Source organism: Rhinolophus hipposideros (genome assembly GCF_964194185.1).
Source record: "Rhinolophus hipposideros genome assembly, chromosome: 24".
Classification (NCBI taxonomy): domain Eukaryota; kingdom Metazoa; phylum Chordata; class Mammalia; order Chiroptera; family Rhinolophidae; genus Rhinolophus; species Rhinolophus hipposideros.
In genome coordinates, this window is record NC_138070.1 from 14,198,554 (window position 1) to 14,219,262 (window position 20,709).

General features: G+C 48.0%; 1 protein-coding gene across 2 annotated transcripts in view; it reads left to right on the top strand.

Annotated features, from left to right (window-relative positions):
- Window positions 1-20,709, top strand: part of SSH1 (slingshot protein phosphatase 1) — a 55,862-nt gene that overhangs the window by 5,081 nt on the left and 30,072 nt on the right. The window lies entirely within an intron of this gene.

The following is a 20,709-nucleotide window of genomic DNA, read 5'->3' on the forward strand; positions in this document are numbered from 1 at the left end:
TTTTGTTTTTCTTTGCCAAAAATTAAGGCTTTTTCCCTATGGGTGTTTTGTTGGTTTACAGAAGATTTAGCACTTCATTATATAATGTATTCTTCTGCACCAAAGAGCCATTCTTACACTCTGACTCGTAGAGTTTTAAAAAGTAAACAGAGTTTTAGGGATATGGCGCTTTTAAAAACTGTTTCATCTTGTGAGGAGGAGACAAATTAATTGGAAAAGGAAATACATGATTAGGAACTGGGGTCAACCATTCCTTACTGAGCGCAGGATGCTGGTTACACTCAGATGTAGAATGCAGAAGTGGTAGAGGTATGGTTAGCCTGTTTTTGAAGTGTCTGTGTGTTTGAGTGAAGGGAGGGAAAATACTTTTATTGTGGCACAGATTATTTCTAACGATCACATACGTAAGGAAATAATAGCCTGCAAAAATCAGAGATCTCTTATTTTAATTGCTAGGTCCTTATTTTAATATTACACTCGAGGAAGGACCAGTAATGATGACACATTTACTCTTTCACCTGGGGTTTATTGGTTGCTCAGGGTCTCTGTCAGGGCTGGAAGGCTCGAATTAGCCAGATTCCCAAGTGGGGGCAGTAACGGACCGTGTTGCAGATGGCACTGGCATTTGGCTCTCTGCTTGGAGGCAGGGAAAGGGAGAAGTGAAAATATGCTCCTTGGAGTCTATTTGGGGGCAGAAGAACTGGGAGAAGGGTTCGCTCACCTCTATGTGGGGCGCCAACCTCCCTATAGCCCTTACCTGCCCCATTCTCTCTAGCCCTTACCTGGAGTTGGAATCTCTTCCACGCTTTGATCTCCATCCCTTTCCTTCAGGGCTGTTGCCCAGGAGGCAGATTTCTCACTTAGATTGTCTTTGGGGCTGACAGTGGTTTTTTTTGAATTGTTTAAAATTAAGAAGAATTTATAAGTAGCAGCCATCTGAAAATGTGTATGTGCCCTTCTGGCCAATAAAAGGTGCACTTCTCTGCATAGTTTGGAGCAAGGAAGTAACGCCTCAGCAGCTCTGTGTATTTGCATATTTAATCCCACAACAACCCTATGGGGGTATTTTCCCAGTTCAGAGGTGAGTAACCTGCGGCCAGTTTGCACATGGAACGTATGGGCAGTGTGGAGTCCTCTTTTGTGAGTGTCTTTATTTGCGCTATCATGGCTGCCTCGATGTCCTGAATCGATGTAAAACGTTTACCTTTGGTAAACGTCATTTTGACTTTGGGGAAGAGCCAGAAGTCACACGGTGCCAGGTCCAGTGAAGGTCCAGATGAGGACACACCGTAATGTTTTTATTTGACAGAAATTGCCATATACCAGAAGCGATGTGTGACACGGAGCGTTGTCGTGAGGGAGGGTGACTTAGGGCACACTTTAAAACACATCTTCTCTCAACCATAGCTTGACTGACTGCACCAAACAAGTTGAAACTTGTCACCCACTGTTACTAAGGTTTGATGTGCCGCTTCCCGTGTTGGAGAGCCCTGCCTTTCCATTGGATGGCCCTCGGCAGCAGCACTCACTGTATCTTTTGATCACAGCTCGTACTATATTCTGGTGACGCTAACACCTGAGTATCGTACTGCTCTGCCTTTCGCGACCAGTTCAGTTGTTCATTGTTCAGCTGAATCAACTGTCTTGGACGCACAGGTGAGGGAACTTGCCTAACGTCACCCAGATGGGTAGAGGCAGTGCCACGCCGGACCCTAGGACCACCACTAACTCATGGCAGCGCTTCCCAGGAGGTCAGATCACCGATGACCACTGTGAGTCCCTGTTCACTGCTTTCAGCCCGTCCCCAGGGCCAGTGTGAACGCTGGGAGACCCTGGGCTCGAGTCAGGGACCTGGTTCTGAGCCTGTCCTCTCAGGTTCCCTTTTCAGTCCCTCTTCACTCACCTTGGCATTTCGCTCTCCTCTTTTAGGCAGAGGACACCATCCTGCTTTCTAACCCTCCTAGCCAAACAAGACAAGTTCTGTTGTCCTGGGTTAAGCTTTGACTGAAACTCATTCACCTCTGTGTGTCAATTTGCATTTTCAGGCCTTTGCTCTCTCAGTCTTTCCTAGAGTAAAACAATTGTATGGAATGTTTTTGCTTGTCTGGTGGGAGGAGAGTTAAGGGAGAGCAGATTTTCCTTTGCTTCGAATTGATCCTGAAGGTAAACTGACATGATTTCGTTTCTAAGGAATGTGGGTAAGGGAGAAAAACTGGGGACAACAGAATATTCCCCTCTCCTCTTCTCTCCCGTCTGCCTAACCCCAGTTGATAGTTTTGTCTTTGGGGTCATCCAAGAAGTTATCTTTGACTTGCCCTTCGCCAGTAAGTTGCCGAATCAGAGGGTTTGGATCTTGTGTCTCACCGGCCCTCTTGTTCCCCAGACTCGCTGGTGGCACCTCAGTCCAGGTCCTCATACGTCCCCCGTCCCATCGTGGGGCCCCCCATCCTCCCATCCTTCCACCTCGGTTATCATCGTCACTCTCAGATGGGCAGTGATCTCGAGATGGACACCCCTCTGCTCCTTGCAGTCCCCAGAATCTTGTCTTCCTTCCGCCTTCACCCTCGGTCGCTGGCCTTTCCTCCCAGCCATCTCACACGGGCTGTCTTTCAGTCCAACAGGACGTGTGACCATGCCGTCTCTGTAAGCCAGTTCCTTCTTCAGTTGGCCACAGTCCTCACAACCAGGTCAGAGGGCTCCCACCCCAAACGATTGCGACCCCCCTCTCTGCAGAGGAAACAGGTAGCTCTTAGCTTCTCTCGGTCGCAGGTCCCACGTTCTCTGAGGCGGCAGGTCCCACGTTCTCCGAGGTGGCAGGTCCCACGTTCTCTGAGGCGGCAGGTCCCAGGTTCTCTGAGGCGGCAGGTCCCAGGTTCTCTGAGGCGGCACGTCCCAGGTTCTCTGAGGTGGCAGGTCCCACGTTCTCTGAGGTGGCAGGTACATGTGCTTTTGTTTCATCTCTAACTTGGTGCTTCCTTTAGTGATAGCTCCTTAGTTCCCTGCCTGCACACAGCATGTTAACAGTTTAAATATATTACCTTAGTTCCAAGCCTGCAGTAAATTGCGTCCATGTATGAGAAAGCGCACGCTGTGGGGGAAAACGTGGGGTTCAGGACCTGGCTCCTGCACTAGTGGCCGAGTTCCTTTACCTCTGCGTTACTGCGACTCTGTGAGTCTCAGATGGTCATCTGTCAGATAGCTAGAACTATGACCTTGCAGGGTTATTGAGTAGTTTGTGTGGGGGCTCCTCACACAGAGTCAGGTCCATGACAGACTTGGACAGTGGTTGCTCTGTTTGGTCTTCATAGGATGCTGTTCATTGCCGTGTTAGTTCACAGCACAGAATTGGGGAGGCCGACTCCCTGCAGGTGTTGCGTTCACTGTGTCACCATGGGCTGGTCACCATGGATGCTGTGTGACTTGGAACAGCTCATGTCCTTTACCTTGAGATATCCCTATAAGTTGCAAATAGGAATGCATGCTTTGCAGAATCAGTGTGGTAATTCAGTTTCCCTGAAGGCCTTCTGGAAAATGTCTCAGGAGCTGATCATCTCCTGCCCAGAAGGAAGCTGACTGACGCAGAGCGTATAGGTCGCTTCTCTCTCTCCTCTCCCCTGCTCTCTGCGTGTGCGGACTGCTGCCGGCCTCCAGCAATACCCTTTTGGAAGCTGTGCCGTTCAGACTGTGGGAATCGGTGAGCAGATGGCCCTGCTGGCAGCTGCTCCTGGCTCCCTCGCTATCCTGGGAGCTGCCTCAGCCTGGCATGAGATGTAAGTGGTTGTGTGCCAGACAGGGCCCCAGGAGGGAATATGGTTGTGTCGTCTCCGGAGTGTGGATCAGGAGTGAATTTTTTTCTTTTTTCCATCCAGTGTCTCTAAGTCAAGCACATGAAAATGTTCATTAGTGTTTAAAAATTTTTTTCTTGCCTGCCCAAGCAAATATTTGGGTCAGAGCGTCAGGATTTTATCTTCTCTGCTTTTAGTGGTAAACTGTAAAGTCCCTTATGCCTCCACCTTTCCCTCCACACTCCCTTCCCGTTTTGGTCTTGACCTGGAATTCCCCGAGGACTCCATTCTCTTTATAACCTGAAGTGTGTGGCTATGCCTTGTCTCTCTTTCCCACAGCGTCAGAGTGGGATGGCAGCTGGTATGTCCTTGGTCTGCAGACCATGCTTCCTCTTCTCCATTAGACATCTCTTGTCTTATGCCTGTCTACCCTTTAGGGTTCCTCCCTGCCTTTCTTGGCAATTTCTTAGCCTGGACTTTCTTGTCCCGGTTGACAATCTGTCCAGGTAAGGCTTGCCAAGAGGCATTAGGCATCTGTTGCAGCCAAGCTCTGTGCAGCAACTCGCTGTATCAGTTAGCTATTGCTGTGTAACAAGTTACCACAAACTCTGGGGTCCAAAACAGTATCTGGTTATTACTGCAGTTTCCATGAGTCAGGAATCTGGACAGGGTTTAGCTGGATCCTCTGTTGGGTCCTCTCACATGGCTGCAGTCAGGGTGTTGGCCAGGCCTGGAGTCTCATCTGAGGCCTCTTCCAAGCTCACGCTGGTTCTTGGCAGAATTCATCTTCCGGCAGCTATGGAAGCCATGGCAGCGTGCGTCTTCAAGACCACCAGGAGAAACTGCTACTCCGGGGTCCTATAATGGAATGCCATCAGAGGAGTGACCATCTCCTTTTTCATCCAGTGTAACCTAATTGAGGGAGCGACTGTCCCATCTGGTCCCCTGGTCCCACCACACTCAGGGTAGGGGCTCACCTGGGGCCCCTGCCGTGATCTTGGACCATCTCAAGAATCTGCCCACCAGTCTCAGTCTGTGGGAGTTGTTGAGATGCCCCCATCTAATGTGGAGAAAACATTCGTGTGAATGAGTAGGTTTCCACTCAGTGTACAGGAGTAGCAGCTGTGTATCAGGTATGGGTGATGCCAACTGAGGAGTCCGTCCTTGTGGGAAGAGACCAGGAGCACCGGGGCCCACAGGAATGAGCACCATTCCAATGACCGCTGTGTTCTCTCCACTCCGCGCCCACACACTTGTCCATACTCGGAGCCCTGACATCTCTTGGATTCGTGCCCACGTTGAATATTTTGGCCTCTGAAATACTGTCTCTGTTGACCCTTAAACATTTTTTTCCATGCGCTTTGGCCTTAGGGAGAAATAAGACCAGGTTTGACTCCAACCTCTAGCACCTGTCACCTTACCTGGCTGTTATCTGACCTTGAGCAGGCCTCAGTTTCCAGTGAGCAAAATCATATGCAGCTTGTAGGGTTATCGTCAGAGTTAAATGTGGCGATTGAATTGCATGAATCTCTTCTCCCGCAGCAGACATTCAACAAACGCCCCCTGTCTGTACCTCCTTCAGGGCCCTGCGTCTGTAGGAGGTGATTCGTGACTCTTCCATTTTCTTCCCACAGGCATTTTTTTTCTCTCCTTAGTATTTCTTTGGGACTTAGACCTAGCTGTGTAGTGTTAAGTACATACGTGTTTCCCCACGAGCAGGACTGGCTATGTAATTTGTGGAGCCCAGTGCAACATGAAAATTGTGGAGCCCCTTGTTAAAAATGAAGACTTTCAAGATGGTGACAGCAGCGTGTTAACCAGGCTCGGAGCCCCTCTGAGCCTGGGGCCTTGAGCAACTGCACAGGGCGTCTGTCCATCTAGGCCACGTGACTCCCCCCGCCCCCGACGGCCTTCCTGGCCTCTGCCCTCATGGTGCCTGGTGTGCACTGGGTGGGCCATCGAGGAGTCATAAATTGAGTCTTCTGTGTTCGGTTTCACGTCGAGGAACTCACAGTGACCTTGGACGACACGCAGGAGACACGGGACAGAGAGATTTTTTCCCCTGCCATTTCCCCCTGCCGTTTGGCACTATGAGATTAGTCTCAATACCCCTCTGTCCTAATTTGTCTGCTTATGTGCCATTCGTTCAACAAATATTTCTTGAGCACCTACTATGTGCCAAGTGCTATTCTAGGAGCTGGGAATGTAGCAGTGAACAAAACAAAACAAAACAAAAAACACCCTCTCCTTGTGGCTGACATTCTGTTGGGGCGGACAAGCCAGTAAGTATAAACAAGTACATTCGTAGTGTGTTAGTAGAGGCTGAGGAGAAAAGTAAAGTACGGACGGAGGACATGGACGTGAATACTTCACACATGCCCTATTCTGTGAATCGCCTTATGTGCATTATTTTATTTAGTCTATGCAAAAATCCTATAAGGGAGGTGCCGTTTTTATTCCTGTTCTCTGGCTGAGGAGACAAGCCTCAGAGAGAGAACTGGCCTAATTTCATTTGGTAGGAAGTGGTAGAGCCAAGACCTTCGTGCTCCACTTCCCTTTGACTCCAAAACCTGTGCTCTTCACCCCATAATTCAAGAGCCAGCTCTACTAACCCTCCTCCCAATTTCATATCTGTCACCGGGGGGTAGATGGAGTTCATCCGGAAGAACTGTGGCTTTGCAGTCCATTCTTCCTGCTCAAACCCTAGAGGTCCCACTCTGCGCTGAACTGTACTGAGAGCAAGAATTGTAATATATCCCCCTTCCCGGATGGTCACCTGGGCAGAGCATCCAGGGAACAATAATACTAGCGAGGTTTATGGGGTGCCTGTAGGTGCACACACTGGGTTTGGAACTTTAGTGCATTGATCTCTCAGAGTGTCGTCATCACAGGCCTGCAAAGTGGGTGCCAGCGTCCTTTGAAGAAACTACAGCTAAGGGAGGCTGGTGAGAGGCCAGAGCCAGGGTTTGAACACAGATTGCAGTGAATCAAAAACCCACCTGCTTTCCTTTCTGCTCCTGTCCCTCACCGGAGAAGGGCACATTTGTGTTCAGCTCATCCTTTCCTGTCCCCAGCTTCATGGCTCCATAGGCAGCGGCCTCCCGGGGACTCCCAATTTTAAATACTGGCCTATACAAACTTTTAAAATTCTGGGGCCATTCTACTGTTTTGCTGTCCCTTTCGGTTTAACTCGGGTATAATTCCTGGCAGTTTGTTGGAACATTTGATTGGAAAATCAGAATTTGCCTTTAGTATGTGTTAAATACTTTTTGTTATTAGAAGACATCCTTGAGTGGGGACAAATGAGGACAGAGGCAAGGAGTTAATTTGATTCTGTTGGAACTTAATTAAAATTATTATTAAGGTTAATCATTAAAATGAATTTTGCTCCGCGTCTAGGGGGTTTCATTAAGCTTTCCAAATACCAGTACTTAGACTTGAAAAGAATGCCACGGAGCCCGTCGCGTTCTTCCCCAGCACTTAGCCCCCCCGGGAAGCATGTGTGCACGGCAGAGGAGTGTGTGCACCCACCATGTGTGCTCGTAGGTGACAGTGGTACCAGTGACCCCCTTCCTGATAAATGGAACAAAGCTGTGGGAGGGAGTCAGAGAGCCGAGCTTATGTCCCGAGATGTGTCATTGCCCCACTCGCAGGCAAGTCACATCATCTCAGGGCCCCTCTTTCCTCCTTTGAAAAGTGAAGAGCGAGATGAGATGATGTCTTCCATATCCAAGAATCAGAGTCCTTCGGGTCCACCGTCTCCTTCTGACTTACATTGTGCTTCTAATGATTCCTGGTAGATTTGTAACAGACTCTCAAGAGTTTCTCCTTGATTCCCACACTGAGAGCAAGGTCAGACATTTGTGAGGCGTCTGGCCGGGTCAGGGTTATCGTCTCACCCTGACACAGAGAAAATGAATGTGACCCCGGAATTGAAGTGGACCCTTTGCTGGGAGCCACCACCTCCTCAGGCAGGTCTCACCCCCAGGAGCGGGGCCACAGGCACAGCAGCGATTATTTAGAAAGAGGGGACTCCCTCCCACCTGTCGAGCTGGTCTTTGGCGTACGTTGTGCTGTGGTCAGATATCTGGATTTGAACAGCTTTATAGAAAATTCCTCAGGCTAGGAGAACATCCAAATGTGTCGTTCTGCTTCAAGGAAGGCTGCAGTGAGAAAACAGGATTAATCAAAGTAGGATTAATCAAAGTAAGGAGGAGACATCTTCAAGGCGTGCTGAGTGATTGGGCAGGGGTGGGGGCAAGACGCTGGCTGGTTCCCATGGCGGAGATGACGTGCTGATGAGAAAACCAAGCTGGCTTGCCTTGCGGTGTGGCGGCACTCATCCCAGTGAGAGGGGCGAGACTTCCGTGTGAACTACAGAGGGCACACAAGTGGGCCTGAGCCCGGCAGAGCAGGGCCTCTGGGTGGGTGCAGGCCCCACCACTTCACCACCAGGCGGGACCGTGACCGTAGGCCAGCCACCTGCCCTTCCCGAAACCGAGGGCACTTGGGAAGCTCAGAGAGTCTTGTACAATGTGGAGAGCCTCGTTCTTGCCTGATATCTGCTGACACATGGTACCATGAGTTCCTTTCATGGAGGATAATAAGAGAGGACCCCTCCTGCCACCCTTCCTGACCGTCTTCCCCTCCATGGATGGGAGCAGGGCTAGTTTCATCCCAGAGACCACAAGGTCAACCAAGTGGAAGCTAAGAGGAAAAACAACCCATGCCTGACCTATTTTCCTCAGGTTCTACTGAAATGGGTACCAGGCTTGCCTCTGCGAAGCATAGTGTCTTGTGTGCTTTTATTTTTACAGACGGTTTTTCTTCCTTTCTTTTTTCTTGAATGGCTACTTTTGAAGCTATTTTTAAAAAGACTTTATTTCAAAGAAGGCCGTCAGAGGTTAGGAAATGTCTGGTGCTCCCTGCTGGGGGCCACCCTGCGCTGGCAGAAGGAATTACTAGTCAGGGCTTGGCCCATGCTTGCCAAGAGCTCTCAAGGCGTTTCCCCAAATCTGAGCCCAGTCAGAATTCCCACAAGGGAGGGGATCATCAGTGTGGTTTGAAGAGAGCCAGGCCAGCTGCCATCTCTGGAAATCACTTGTCACTTCTCAAAGGTCCAGCCCCACCTGTCCTGTGCTGGGTCCGTTGCAGGTGTAGTTTGGGAGTGGTTCTTTAGGGTTGGAGTTGAACCAAATGGCAAGAGGGCTCCCTAAGAAGCCTGCTCTCCAAGCCCTGGGCACTCTGTGCGGTTTCCACCATGTGGAATAGGAGGGAGAGGGGTCTCTTGTGAAGCAACCTAGTAACGGAGGCAAGTTTTATTTAGTTATCTGCTTCATTTATCAATTCAGCCAATGTATACTTTGGGTGCCTATATATGTAATGGGTTCTGTGCTGAACGCTGAGGATTCCATGTTAAGTTAAACAAAGAGTCCTTCCCCTGTGGAGGTAACGTGTGTGTTCTAGCTACCATAGTTCTGTCCAAAAGGCATTTGAAAGAGTTTGTATGGTTCATAGAAAACAATATGATTTAAAATTAGAAAAGTGGGACATGGAGAGAATAGGGGCAAATAAGATGAAGTCATAGGAAGGTTTGTAGGTAGCATGCACGGCACAATATTGGTCTAGTTAACAGAGTCTGGCTACATATCTGACTCAGAGCTTCCTAGGAGTCAAAGCAAAGCGAGAAACAAGATCAGTTGCTTGATTCACGATGTCCTTAAAATACAGCCAGGTCCGTGCTTCTGAAGAACTCTTCGGGATAGATGGTTCCAATAACTAGTGCGTGTTTAAAAGGAAACCCAGTGTGACAGGCAGATTAGCAGGTGGTGGACCCTGAGGCTCACAGAGAGAGCTGATGCTGTGTGCCCATCCCACCCATTAACCTGGGTACTTGTGGTTTTGCGAGGTGAGGTCAGCGGCAGTGATTGGTGCCAAAGCTGCTGGCCGCCCCAAACGTTGAAAACAGGAAGCTGAGTCACCTCCGAAGGCCTACAGCATCCTGGCTTTGCGTGCCCTTCACAATGGGAGCCTTGCACAGGCCGGTTGGCCCCCCGCTGTTCCAAAGGGTGGTCTCAGAGCAGGAAAATGTTAAAATTAGGTCTTACATGGGCCAGGGCCATGTGTGTATGAGGCCCTCAAAATCTGGACACAGATAGGCCAAGAGGAACTTGGGGCAAGCACAGCTTCCCATCATTTCTCACCGCCTTTCCATGAAGCCGGGCGGCTTCCATTCTGGAAAACACGGAGGGAAAACCGTCTTAAGGCAGGGAGAGATCTGGGCTGGTGAGGGTGAAAGTATCCAAGAGATGGGAGAGGAAAGCCAAGAAGTCTGCCAGAATCGATGGCCCATAAAATGGTCTTAAACGCATGTCACCTGCTAATAAAGAATAAATAGTGTTTTACCAAAATCTAGTTAAGTGGAATTTTAATAAACAATTTAAAAAAATTTTTGAAACCAATGAAAATCTTACAGAGAAGTTGCAAATACAGTACAAAGAACTTTTTTCTGAACTGTTTTGTAAGTTGTCAGCCTGATGCCCTTTGAGTACAGGTAAGGACATTCTCCAGAGCAGACCCTCGACCAATAACCAGTGACCGCTGACCCTGATCTATTGCTTCCGTATAATCCCCAGACCTCACTTGTGATCTGCCGTTTGACTCAGTAATGTCCTTTGTAGTAGAAAGATCCAGTTCAGCATCGCTCGTGGTGTGTAGTTGTCCTGTCTCTTGAGTCTTCTTTAGTCTGGGACATGCCTTAGTCTTTATTTGACTCTCATTACTTTGCAGGGGACACGCCCATCATTTTGTAGAATGTCCCTTAGTTTAGGTTTGTCTGATGTTCCCTTCTAGTTGGATTCGGGTCGTGTGTCTGGCAGGACTAGCACAGAAGCGATACTGCATCCTTGCTTTCTGACACCAGATGCTCCAGGCTTCGTCTTGTGCTTCCTGGACCCCATCTCGGGAACCAGTCATTTCTCCAAGGAGCCCTGATTCCTTTTAGTGGAATTGAGAAGCCCAGGGAGGTGTACTTGTTACTATTGGAGTGATGCCAGCCTCAGGCCCTCCGTGGGCAGAATGAAGGGCTGTGTGTATGTGCACACGAATCTATGTTTATTTCTGTGTCTATTTAAATATCTTGAAAACCATGCCTTCAATTCTGATCCAGCACCTGTAGGTTCACTCTAATTTTCTCTCCATGTTTGTGATTCCCTTCTGTAAGGGACACATGGCTCCCAAGTGTCTCTAAAATATTTACCTGTTTTATCAACCCCCCCGTCTGCAGCCAGCCCCCCATCTCTGCTGCCGCCTCTCCCCTGCCCCCCTTGCCCCGCTCACCCTCAGACACCTTGGTTCGGAGTACCACAGCCCCTCCCCAACTCAGAAGCCTGGCCTTGCCCTGCCCACTACCTGGGTTTAGATCGGAATTGTTGGGGAGAGAAATGGGCTGTTTTGACGTTGTGTTTTTCTGAGGTGTCAGTTCAGCAGAGGTCCAGTGCTTCAGAGTCAGACTCCTGGTTCCTCTCTGGTTTCTTCACTGCTTGACTGTGTGAACTTGGCAAGTCACATAACCTCTCTGAGCCTCAGTTTCCCTACGTATAAAACACGGATGGGTGCTGAGATTAGGTTCGGTGACAAGCATAACGTGCTCAGCATGGCACTTTCCCAAGATGTTCATTAGTGTCACGTTTGCTGCATGTACACTGACGGGGTGGGTGGGGAAATGGAGAGGTCATAGCCCCAGCTCTCAGGACACTCAGGGTGATGTGGAGGAGTTAGTTGTTGTGTGGTTTGCAGCCCCTGGTTGCCAAGAGGACCCGACCACCAGGTGACTGTAATTCCACTTACGGCATTTACGTGGTGGGTCTCATTTCTCCAGTTCCCCTGTGTGCAGTGAGCGCCCAGTGCGTTCCAGCAGCTCAGAGATGACCAAGGCGCATTCGTCACGAAATGCTCTTAAGGCTGGAGAGGAGGACAGCTCGGTCAGGTCTCTTATGAGTATTGACTTAGAATCTACTGTATATCAGGCAGGGAAGAGAATTTTGAAACTTCTGTGTGTCCTGGCCATCGAGTCCCATTGTGAAGTTAAAATATAGCGACGTGAAGATAACTTCACCACCAATTAGGTAAATAGGTCGAAGAACACAGTCTGGTCATTGGGCTCAGGCTCCTCTGACTTAACCTCTTAGCCTCAGTTTCCTTACCTGCAAAATGAGAGAAGGTGCTATAAAGTGCTGGAAGGGAGGAGCCAATGGCTGGTAGGTAGGGTGGTGAGGGAGAAAACATGAAGTTGGAAGACTGGCGTGACGGAGGGAGGCAGACACGAGAGGGAGAAGGCTGTGAACAGAGACCCAGATAGAAGAGTTTTAGGGGCAATGACGCAGGTAGGGGTAGAGCAGAGAGTACGAAGAGTATGGGAGAAATAGTGTGGGAGGTGATACAAGGGAGGCTTTTATTAGGAAGCACGTTTTGTAATTGTGTTTTAAGCTCCTGGAGGTCAGAGGGTGTCCGGTGAATGCCATTCAGGTTAGCAACCTATAAGGACTAATTGTGGCTGCCATAGGAAGCTAGCACCAGAAGTTTGGGCGCTAATCTGTAGAGCAGATCTCATCCTTGCAAGCCCTGGAGCTGGGTAACCATGTAACGAGAGCTGTGGTTAGGGACGGTGCAGGTGGGGTACAGGCCAGAGGTCCGTGCCCCAATTGTCATTAGGCATAAAGCTCCCAGAATTGTGCTGTCTCACACCAGAGCCGCCAGCCACATGGGGCTAATCAACATTCAGTTAAAATTAAATCAAGTGACAAATTGGTCACACCACATTTTAAGTGTTCAAAGGCCACCTACGGCTAGTAGCTCCCTATGGGTCAGCACAGGTGGAGAACAAGTCCGTTCTCTGGGACCGCACTGCCCTGCAGGTGCATGGAGTCCCGAGCAGAGAACCAGGCACACCGTGGGGCCTGGGGGTGCACGGCTCTCGGGGGTGAGCAGGGCCAGAAGGGAGTGGGGACTGAGGGGCTGGGAAGGAAGGGGCCCCTGGAAGGGTTAGGACTTGGCCACCAGTGGATGGGAGATGGAGCTGCCTACCAAAGAAAGGGCTAAGAACCTGGGACAGTTGGGACAATGCGTTTGTGGAATTTTCGAGTTGTTTCGAAAACATTTCCTTCATGTGCGTGTTTTTTCTGGCTGGCTAGGTTGTCTTTGCTGCCATCGCATTTCCTGCACAGTGCAGCCTTTCTGCCTTCTGCCCTCAAGAAGGGGGCGCAGAACCTGGTATACCAGATGTACAAAGGAAGGTGGAACTAGCTCTAGCTTCCACAGACGGGGCCTGAGGGCTCTTGGGGGGCCAGCAGGGAACTATCCTAAGATTTGTCAGGCCAACTCAGGGTACATCATTTGCTGTCCGATGTGTGCAGGAGAAAAAAACCCTGCTTTTGCGAGCTTGCCTAGAATATTCAGCTGCTTGCTCCTACCCATTGGAGGAGAGCTGTATAGCTGGCTTCAGAGAATGTCTCTTAGTGTCTGACATACTTCTGGACATTCCTTCTCTCTGAGAGAAGCCTACGCCTTCTAGCCAAACAATACATGCCCCAGCAGCAAAGATATTTGTAATGAGCCCTGCCAGCGTTTCTTGCCTGTGACCCCGTTCCCTAAGTATAGTGCCCTGCAGAACTGGCATGGCCCTATTCTCAGCATCATGTGTTTAGGGGAACAGTTTGGGAGTGCCAGCTGATAGGTGTGTCAGGTGCGTTACTTGTTATGCTCTGAAAAATGGTGTTTGGAACGAGGCTCTGCCAAATTGCCTTGCTCGGTACAGCTTGGGGTCTTTGTGACTTTTGAGCATGAGTTTGAAATGAGGGAAGAACCTGTGGGAGAGCAATGGGAGGAATTTTCTGTCTCCACCTGCAGTCTAGCCTACTCCACTTCGTAAGTCTTCCATCTCTACATCTTTAAAAACTTCACTTGGGCTTCCAAATCCATCTAAACCATCGCCAGTAATGGTTTTGAGGTAGATTCGTATCCAGCCAGCTTTACGTGCTGCTCCTGTTGCTGTAGGTCAGACCATCCTGCCCTCTGACCTAGAGATTCTGCAGGAAGAGCGCTGAACATGGAGCCTCTCGATCCAGTTCTGTCCCTTATTAGCCATATGACCACAGATAAGTCATTTATCTTTCCTGTCTTGGTTCTTTCATCAGAAGAATGGAATTACAAGAATTAAGAGCACAAGCGTCAGGGCAGGCCCTCTGCAAACTGTAAAGCACCATTCTGATTGAAGGTATCATTTACTTAAAACAACACTCATTGAGTGCCTATGGTATACCAGGCTTTCAGGTGCTGGGAACTTGTTAGGTTGACAGCTTGGTGGCTCAACGATAAGCCCAAGCTTTGGTTCTTAGCTTTGCACGTTCTGAAACTTGAATTTATTACTACACTCAGGGATGACCAAGTTCCGAGAAACCAACGTATGCTAACCAAATTATAAGAAACTGACTTATAAACCAGAATAGACATTTATGAATTCAGGGTGGAGCCTTTTACAACAGAGACCAAATCCTCTTCTGTCCACTCTAGGGGACGTGTAACATGCTCTTCCAACTCTCCACCCCGTGCCTTTCTTTGTTGTTCGTTGATCCTTCAAGGCCCAGATTTTGGTGATGTTTCTTCCAAGGAGCTGTCCCTGGACCCCCAGGTAGGGCTGGGCATCCCTTCTGTGTGTGTGTGTGTGTGTGTGTGTGCCTGTGCGTAGGTGCACAATCGACAGCCCCTTATACACCCCTCTTCTGTGCGTTATGTTGAGGTTACCATTCTGTGTCTGTCTGACTGACCCATGAGACCGTGTCCATTTCATTTCTGAATTCCCAGGGCTTAGCACTGACCAGGCACAATAAACGTCTGTACCTCTAAATGGAATGGACGGAACCTCGCTTGGGAGTGTTCAGTGGCACCCACCTTTTCTATGGTGACAACTTTCCATTCGTTCCCTCTTTTCCTAGAATTATCAAGTCTGCAGGACGAACCACAGTCTGCTGAGCAATCACCAAGTAGAGCCGAGTGCAATCGAAGGTTCATTTTATCCACTTGAAAGTAGTTCGGTTCATTTCAAGCAGTCCAGTCAATGTGGAACCCTGTAGTGTGGGGATGTCTAAACTGTTTTCAACAGTTTTCACCGAGGGCCATATGCGGTAAAATACACAAACAGCCGGGCCACTCGCTCGAGGTGAAGTACGTATTGCCTCACCTGGTTTATTTAAGTAAACTAAATATATTTTTGGAATTTGCTGCGGGCCAATTAACAATGGATTGCGGGCTGCAGTTTGGACACTCCTGCTTTAGAGCCCGTACTTGAGGCACATACTCTCTGATTTTGTGTGAAATGTAGTGTCAGAAATCCTCTAATCATACCACTTCAATAACTTCCTGTTTCCTCATCTATAAAATGAGTACAGTAATTCTGGCTCAGTCAGTCTACCTGGATGAGTTTCTAGAAGATCACCTGAGTTGACATTAGCTAGAGTGCTTTGTAAACAGCAGAGCTTATCAGAGGTCTGATCTGTCGTCATCATCGTTATTATTGTCATTTCATAGCGTTGTAAGCAGGGCTGCTTTTCAAGGGCAGGGACACTTGTGACTCTGAAAGTATTTGGCAGAAGATGGGCACGTGTACTTATCTGCTCACCTGTTCTGCTGCTGCTTCCAACAGGGTATTATTTTGTTTTCTGACCTGGCATGACCTCCCTCCATTGTACCTAATTATGTGTTACCCTCCTTCTGAGTTTTTATTGAGTGTGTGTTTTTATTGGTGTTATCTTTCACCAGCAAAAAGCATTTATCACGCACCTACTTTGTGTAAGATATTTTTATGAAGCCTGTGGGAGAAGCCAGTTTTCTCTGTACTGCCTGTCACTGTGAAGTGCAAGGGGGTCTAAACCCTGGCTATGTGTCAGAAGCACTTCTGGAACTTTTTAAAAAGCAGATGCCCGGACTTACTGCAGGCCTTTCGAATTAGAATTAGTTAAGGTTAGGCCTGGGCGTGAGTGTGTTTTAGAAGTTTCATGGGCTCTTCAAATGCATAGCCAGAGGTAGAAATCAGGGCCATGGGCGTGATATTCTGTAGTATCATGTTTCTACACCTAATGTTTTCATTTCCCAAGGAATTAAGTTTCTAAGTGGCATGGCACACTCCCAAACCACCTGACCATATAGCCATTCCTTAAAAAGGATCATGACTTTTGCCCATGTGGATACTGGGGCAGGCTTGGCTTAGTACTGCACTCCTAAGTCTGCAAATATTTGGCTATTTGAATGAATGAACAGAGAATTCTGTAAGTGAATAGCAGAACGTACACATAGTAAAACGTCAGTTAGAACCCAGAAATGGGGATTCCCAGACCAGTGTGTTTTATTTTCTGAAACTTCAACGTGCACCAGAATCCCTAAGGGAGTTGGTCAAAAACGAGGCTCCCCTGGAGATGCTGTTTCAGAAGCTCGACTGGCTTCCCGCGTTTGTCGTATGGAGAAAATCATGCCTGCCTTGCAGAATAGACGCCGTGCCATAGCTAAGCGCCTGGGACAGTCTCTGCCACATGACAGGTGCTCAGGAGGGGACAGGACGGTTGGTGACAAGTGGCTTCTTGACCAGCATGGCGGCACTCCCCACAGAATTCTTCAGGATTCCCATTCAGTCCAGAAGGACCGAAGGATGTGGGAAGGATGTGGAGAGGGTGATCGGGGTGGTTCCCCTAGGCCTTGTGCTTTCCCCGGGGCTAGTGGGAGAAATCTGACGTGGAGGCTTCTCTTCCTGACGTCCTGTTTCCCTGAATGAGTCCTTCCCTCTGTTTCTTGCACACAATGCCCTCCCTTGCTGGGAACAAGCACCGAAGACAAGTTTGTATTCTGACTTCTCAGAGACGTGCGCCTTAGCAGAGCAAAAAGAGGTGACGGCAGGGTAATAGTTCTGATTTCACTCCGGACAGGTAGGGACGACGGGCATTCTAGGGGTAAGGTGGGCGCGGGACACACAGATTTGGGTCTACTCCCGTCTTGTAAAGACCTGTGCTGCTGGGCAAGCTGTAGAGTCCTCAGCTGCAAAATAAGCAAAATTGGAGTATGTGTCTCACTTAATCCCTTTGTGAGGATTAATTCATCATTTGGGAGCTGAGGAAACTACCTGATAAGACCTTCCTAGAAGTCTCTGCTCAGTGCTGCTTCCTTCACGAGGAGTTCCAAATTCCTCCAGTTAGATGGTGGGACCCCCCTAAACACTAGAAGGGTTCCTTTCTTATGGAACATATCCCATTCTGCCCTACATTGTGGACATTCATAGCCTTCATTTTTTTCACCAGCTGAAAGAATATCAGAACATACATATAATAGAACATAAATTAGCACTCAAAACAGAACTCCTGGCCGGCTCCTGCCAGGTGGGTTTTGGGGTCTCTTGCCTGGCCCTCTAGGACCCGGGCCAGCTTTACCTTTGCGTCTAGTCCTCTCCCGAGCACCTTGTGTGCAGTTCTCAAAGCTCCTATATGTGTGCACGTGCGGTGCTCTCTACCTGGAATGTCCCCCCACACCGCCCATTTGCTGCCTCAAGTAGCGATTAGCATAACTGAAGAATTTCTAGAATGTAAAATGTGCTTTTGAAAGTGCCAAATAACTGTGGCAGCTCACCATTGGGTGAATGGATGGGGACTGAAAGAAATAGAAATCCTTCAATATGTCTGTCGATTGCAACAAGAATGGAGTCCTCGATGCTTGGATTCTGGGACTCTGCGGCCAGCTGTTTTCCCTCCCAGTTTCTAATACACACCCTATTGCTTGTTCCCGAGGCCTACAAAACAGCCGTGGGAGGAAAGTGATTAGAGGAACTTCAGCTGTTTTGCTCCTTCTGAATGGCCCCCTTTCATCAGGACGTGCAGGGACAAGGGCCTTTTCTAACCCAAATATCAGGGGAAGACGAGAGTTCCACAAGAGCGGTTTGCTCTCGGGGTGGGAACACCATCGGAGCAGGAGGACCTCCTCGCTGACCGACTCAAGCTCTTCTGCACCTTTCTACTATCTCCCGAGTGGGTGGAAGGCAGGAGCTTCGGGCAGGTCAGGATGTGACGCCGGCAGTCATGCACCTTTTTTATTTTACCGACTTCTGCATCTTCCTTCAGCCACCTGCTTGCTTCTGCTCTTCAGAGGTTTCCAGCCCCAATTAGTACGTATCACCAGCTCTGGTTCCTCTTTTCCTACCGTGTATCTGCATCTGGATGCTTCTGGCTGGCTGTGCTCTGAGGGCTGCGGTGTTTGGGAGGAGCAGCGATGAGGTGTTCATCTCTCTTCAGTGCCTTGTAGAAACGTTAGTCTCATGTCACCTTCTAAAACGGCAGTAAGCAGTGTCTTTGAGACCATGCGTGTATGGTGGCGATAACCGTGATGAGGATGGGGGTTAGGAGAGCAGGGGCTGCATTTGTTTCAAATTGCCTGTCAGGATTTTTCTTAAAGGGATGGAGGAAAACAGTTAAGTTTTGTTCGTCTGGGTCTGGACTTCTCGAACTTCAGTCACTCTTTTTAGGACACCAGCACCTTTTGGGAAAAGGCTGGTTTTTTGGTAGCAAGGACAGGTGGTTTGTGCTTCCTGGCCCCTGGGTACCTAGAACAGTGTGTGTGTCATTGCCAACATGAATTTGTTAAAGGACTTCCTTCCCTGAGGGACGCCTTGAGACTAATGAGTCGGGGTACAGTGCCTCTCAGAAGCCTGGCACAGACGGCCCCACGGAGTCCTGGCAGCGGGAAATAGTGTCATGTCAGCCCCCCAGAGGATGCGTGAGGCTATGGGCCTACAGTGAGCTCAGGACACAAGACGGGAAACAGGGCCATGAGGAATATCTGCACCTTGTTTTCATAAATCCTGTGCCTGCCCCTGCTCTGCAGCCTCGTGGCCCCGAGAGTCATCTTGTGCGGTCAGCCTCATGCTGTCTGCTCTCACGGCCTCCCCAGAATCAGGGCGATGGCACAGGCTTGATAGGATGTGTTCTCTGGGCTTCCCCGCAGCTTCCAGTCTCACTCTTTCCAGTAAACGCCTGTGACCAATTCCAGGAGGAGGACAGACGCTAAGTGTTCTGGGGCCCCATCCATCCAACTCCCTGACTTCATGTGCAGATGGGAGGCTCTGAGTCTTTCTCAGTCTCAGGAAAACTGAGAAACAACTGGCCTTGTCAGTGATCACGGGATAAAACCAGCCTATTCTTTTGCATTGTTCCCTTTCTTTCCAAAGGAAGTGTAAGGGAAACCAAGGGGAATTTTGGCCCATGATTTCCAAGGCAAAGGTCACTGTTAATGGCTGGCTGTTTCCAGCGTGCTCAGGTTTCTGGTCAGTATGGATTTTTTTCTTCTTTTTTTTTTAAACTCATGAACAAAAGAGGTTGATGTTGCTTTGCAAAGAGTTTCCCCAGCTGCTTCGATGAACTGATTGTTGTTTTAAGTTTCGTGGGTTTTGAAGTCCCTTGCTCAGCTCTTTCAAATTTTGATGAGAATCAGTAGTAAGTGAGCTGTGTCTAAAACAGAATCGTTCTGAAAACAAACTTGGTTGTACAATTTTAAGGAAGGAGAGGGTGACAAGTTTTAAGGGTGGAAAAGTGTTGGGTGATTCTGCGGCCTGCTGAAATATAACAACCTGGATTTAAAATTGGCCAGATGGGCGCTAAAAAGCTTCTTGCCTTCCATGGGTGAGAGTGAGCCCGCAAAGAAAGGATGCTTCTCATTTCTTCCATTGTTTATAGTCCTGGGCTCCTCAACACTTGAAACTTGCAACACGAATACGTGACTCAAGGTGGGAAGGATGGCTTGGCAGTACATTTGTGATGATAAATGAAGAAGTGCCGTACAGATGTAAAGTATTGGTATTATGAAATCTATAAAACTAGTTATCAGTAATTCAGTGGCCCAAATAAGAGAGGCAGAACTAAACCTTATTATTTGATATTTGAGCAGTCACTATTTTTAGCACGGGAATTCAACCAGGAAAAGAACAGATTTTATTGTGGACTTAATATTCTAGAAGATAACCATTTTTCTGATTCAAGGAGCTGCTGGCTTAAATGCCAGTTTGTGTGGTGAGTTTTCTTACCACCTTTCTTATATATTAGACTTAGCAGAGTTATTTTTATTACAGAATTAGAACTTCTAAATATTATTGTTAGATGTCTGAGGCAAAGAAGACCTTGCTTTCTTATATTATAGAAAATGTTCTTGTTTTTCTATCAGGAATTGATTGGCTTTCTAGTAAAACAAAAAAAAGTGCTGCTTTTTCTTAGAGATTTTCCCTTCAAATCATTTCTACGTTAAGTGGTTGCCCAAGAGAGAATTAATGATTTTTACAGTTCCCTAAAATTTAAACTGTAATCTTCTTTCACAAAGTTAATAAAAATAAAATGTATTTTTTCCATTATAGCGTGTAGTATATGTTTTGTATTCCTTTGAACATAAAACAAAAATTACTATTTAAAAAACTTACTACTTGCTGAATGTTGAAGATTTGGAAGATACTAAGAGGTGGAAGAAGATAATCATAAGTAGCCCAACCTTCACAAAAACACTTAATAATTTTGGTATATTTTATGGGTAATTTTCAGAGTTCATGGTGTTTGAATAATTGGTAATAATTAATAGCTAATACTGTTTATCAATTTATGGTCTTAATTTCTGCATAAGCTAAAGATTCTTTTTTTGATGGCCAATTTATGAAAGTGAATTTTTTTAATTGTAATTTTTTATTACAAGATGAATATAAATCATCAGCCTGTCGTAATCAGAGACTTAGTCTCTATTTTTAGAAGATGTTTTATTACAGTGAGATCTCTTTACCGTATCCTGCAGAAAGGAGCTCTTGGAACTGGAAAGCGCCCATGTAAACCTTGGGTGTTTTAGCAGAAGTAGGATTTCA